We start from the raw sequence: 4155 nt of genomic DNA, 5'->3' as shown, positions 1-4155 counted from the left end.
AACACGCAAACATAACCGTCGTGGTCGCCGGAGAAGAGGAAGAGAAGGGAAAAAAAAAAGTAACCTAAAAAAACGAAAAAAAACCGACCGATTATTACTAAAAAAAAAATTTAAAATTTTTACTTCCGTCGACTAAGATCTTAGAAGACGGAATATTCCGTCGGCTAAGAAAAACTTAGTCGACGGAAAAGTAATTTCTGTTGACTAAGTTCCGTCGACTAAAATCTTGGTAGACGGAACTATTCCGTCGACTAAGTCCCACTTAGCCGACGGAATTGATGATTCCTTCGGCTATTGTCTTAGCAGACGAAGCTTAGCCGACGGATCTTAGCCGATGGAAATTCCGTCGGCTAAGATCTTTGCAGACGAAATATATGTCTTAACCGACGGAACGGTTCCGTCGGCTAATAGCTATAATCCAGTGGTGATTTTGGTCATTTAGCTTACCTATAAAATCTCAATAGAAATATAAAATAATAGAGGTGTGTATTAAGAGATCAGGGTGTGTATGTAAAATTTCTCTCTATTTAAATGTTCAAAAAAAAAAACTTTCTAAATTCGTGAGGGGTTTGCTGCTAAGTGCAATGATGGAACTTTTTAGACTTAACTGCATGAAAGGGAGTTAGATCCTGGGATTCTCCTAGATCAAAATCAATAAACGAAAACCTTGTTAAATTATACATAGATTTGTAGGTGTACTGTATCTGGACAAACAATACAATACATTGAACGTACATACATATATATGTATATATATATATATATATATCAAAAATAAAAATAAAAACAAGAAATGAAAACAGTATGTGAAATAGTTATGTGGACAAACAATCCATTGATCGAACACCCAGGATCAAATCCTTCACTGAATCGAAATTTAACAATGCAAATACTTTTGTCTAGCTAGGGCCTGCATATCCATGCAGACCAAGATACAACTAAGAAGTTTCTGAATATTATGCCTTGGATCCCTTGCAAAGAGTGTTCACATCAAAAACCCTTAATAAAATGACAAAGAGGAGCATAACAAACTCAAAAGAATTGGCAATTAAACATACTTAATCCCCCCCTCTTTATCTAGAAAAAGCCATAACCTCTCTTTTTGGCTGGAATAAACTTATGATCAACTTGCTTAGGACTTAAGTGGTTCATTTCTCCACAGTATCATCGTTAAACCCACATTAGTTCTTTATAGGTAGCAAAAAAGGAGGCAAACCCATCTTTCTGTGGTGGGCAAAACTTTTTCCTCAAAAATAAAGTCGCATTAGCAAAAATGAAAACGAATAGTCGAAGACATTGTGTTTATTTTGCCCTCTCTGGTTTTCTCTGGTACGTAAAAATAGACGGAAGAGATTTCGTCGACTAGTGACGAAAACTATGGCTCCCATCACCATTCATGAAATCGAACATATTCTCTTCCTTTCACTTTCTCTCTGATCGCCGCCAATGGCAGAGCCACAGTTCGTGGGAGCGTGGTTCCACGCGCCGTGGTGCATCGCCATGCATGTCCGACAAAAAGCAAGGCAAGTGGTTCCTACAGGAGGGCACCTAAGGCCAATCAGGTTGTGCTACAGTATCTCTTGTGGGTCAGTTGTGGCCTTTGGAGGGCCCTTTGTTACGTCATCGAGGTTTCTACTGAGCTTTAGGGTTTAGTATCTCTTTTTCTGGATATAGCTAGTGTGAACTTTGCTGTATTCTTCTGCACTACGTCTACAATCGATCTTGTTCTATCACAAAACGTTAGTAGTTACTGCAAACCCTAATTAAAGGCTGTTTAATAGAAATCTATGGGGCTCTGGTTTCTAGCAATCGAAATTAAAACAAGCGGGTATAAGAGAATAAATCGATATCTAAACAAACAAATGAACCTAAAAAGAAACAAAACTAAGAAAATATGTATCTGCAGCATAGTAACATTATATATACAATTGATTCAAAAATCTTCTCATGACTTGAAAGCTCTTAAGAGAAGAAAATTGATTATAATTTGATGAACATCTCAGAACTTCTAGCTGCAGTAATCCATGCATGATCGTCTGTATATATATGTGAATTTTTCATAGGTAAAGCTATGTCTACCATGGAGGCATGGATTAATAATGTTGGAAAATCCAAAATATCACCCTCCGGAGTAATATCTATAAATGAGATTACTGGTATTTCTTTTTTCTTCTTCTTCTTCTTGTTGTTGTGACTTGTACGTTTGTTTCTTGCTGCTTCTATATGCAGGATTTACGTGCTTGGTTGATAATTCATAGAACATTCAACGCCTACAACTTTTTCTCTTTTTCTTTGTTTGAATTCAGAAACAAATGCTAGTCATTTTCACCCCATATTTTCCCCTAATACAAACACAGAAGTCACACTCAACCCTATATAAAATAATAAGGACGATCGACATGAAACAGGTGATCGATGAGTTTCTTACTCAAACAACGTTTTCTCAAATCCATTTCATTACAAACAACGCCTTCTCAAACTTATGGCTAGATTCAATCAACTATATTTGTGGATGGTAGAAGTGGTTAGTCGAGGAAGACTTATACTAACTAAGCTTTTACTTTGCGGAATTGCAGGTAGTTAAGTTTTATCAAAGATAGATACGTTTCCCAAAGTTCCACATTCACAGTCATTATACCCAAGGAAGAAAATTTCGGCGATTATGAAAATTTCGGAGAAATATCTATTGTAGTAAAAAAAAAAAAAATTGACTGAAATTTGAAGAAAAACAACCAAACTTTAAGAGATAATGTTTGTTTTCTATATTATGTATTATATTTGAAATGAAAACTTTGAATAAATATTGATTTATAGGGAGTTATAGTAAGTTAAGGTGAAAAAGTTATTGCTGAACTGTTAGTAATTCTTAAAAGTTTACTTTAAACATTTTTTTTTTGATGGCTTAAAACCCAAAGGGAGGCTAGGCCATCACGCCTTATATACATATGATATATTTCACATGAAATTACATGAGTGCTTTAAAACCACATAGAAGACCTATGAGGTACAAAATTTTCACTAGTATTGGTTGGAAGTATTGGGATTTTTCGGAAATATCGGGAAATATCGGGAATTTCGGACGATAAATGCTTGAGAGGGGAAAAATATATCGCTAGGTGAAAAAATCGAAAGTTTCGGCGAAATTTTCGATTTTTTCTTCCTTGATTATACCAGGCCTCAAAGTTGTTCATCATGGCTCTTTTTCGAAGCTTTTTTCAAAGTGGGATAAGAGTAAAGGTGGGTGGTGGTTTTCATGAGAGCTAGCTTTTGTGGGTCATTCTATTAAGAATTGGGGAGACACAACTTTGGAACTTTAACGCAAACATCTTGACTTATTTGTCGTCGTTGTTCAGTTGATAGTTGAGATTAACCGACTCCTCCCTCCTAATGTCTTTGAAATGAAGCCCTAATTAACCTTAACCTTATTGTTTATTTAAGCCAAGAAATGAAGCCCTAGCATTGAGTTGAATTGGTTAAGCCAATTGGTGATGGTTATTGAGTGATTATAATTTGGGTTAGAGGTATGTAAAAGTAAGGCTTTGGATGCACCATTCGGATGCATATATGGTGCTTCATGCTAGTACTGTACAAAGATAACCTAGCTAGCCAGCGGCTATCTGTGTTTCCGAGTTTTGTTTAGTTTTGTACTTAGAATAACAAAAAATTGGGATTAGATCGACCATTAACATTTCTATATATATGACAAAGGTAACCTGAGCCAAAATCTTGGGCAAATATTCCTTGTTGATATTATAAGTCATGAGGTAATAATCAAATAAGATCATAGCTTTGTAAACATGCATGTAAGATATTGTGATAACTAACCTTAGTATTTTGTCCTTGTCTAAAGAGAACCTTAACAATACTTAAACTGGTTAAAACGAAGCTTTAATCTCCTCCACCTACAATACAACTTCTTCGATCATATATTGGATCTTTAAAGTTTGACTGTTGGATACTTCTACTAAATCGATCGACATGGTTCAAGTGCTTTGCATGGGCACTGAGCAAGCAAAAGCTAATAAGGCAGAGCGAATCCAACAATGACAGAACTCAAAAGCATGGTGGCCTGGTCATATATGACTTGAACAAGAAGCTTCAAAGAGATCAAAAGCGCCCTCTCTGACCCTCGTCATACTTGTCTGTCATGTATGC

This window comes from Fragaria vesca, linkage group LG5, assembly GCF_000184155.1.
Source record: "Fragaria vesca subsp. vesca linkage group LG5, FraVesHawaii_1.0, whole genome shotgun sequence".
In the NCBI taxonomy this organism is placed as follows: domain Eukaryota; kingdom Viridiplantae; phylum Streptophyta; class Magnoliopsida; order Rosales; family Rosaceae; genus Fragaria; species Fragaria vesca.
This window is presented reverse-complemented; position numbering follows the sequence as displayed.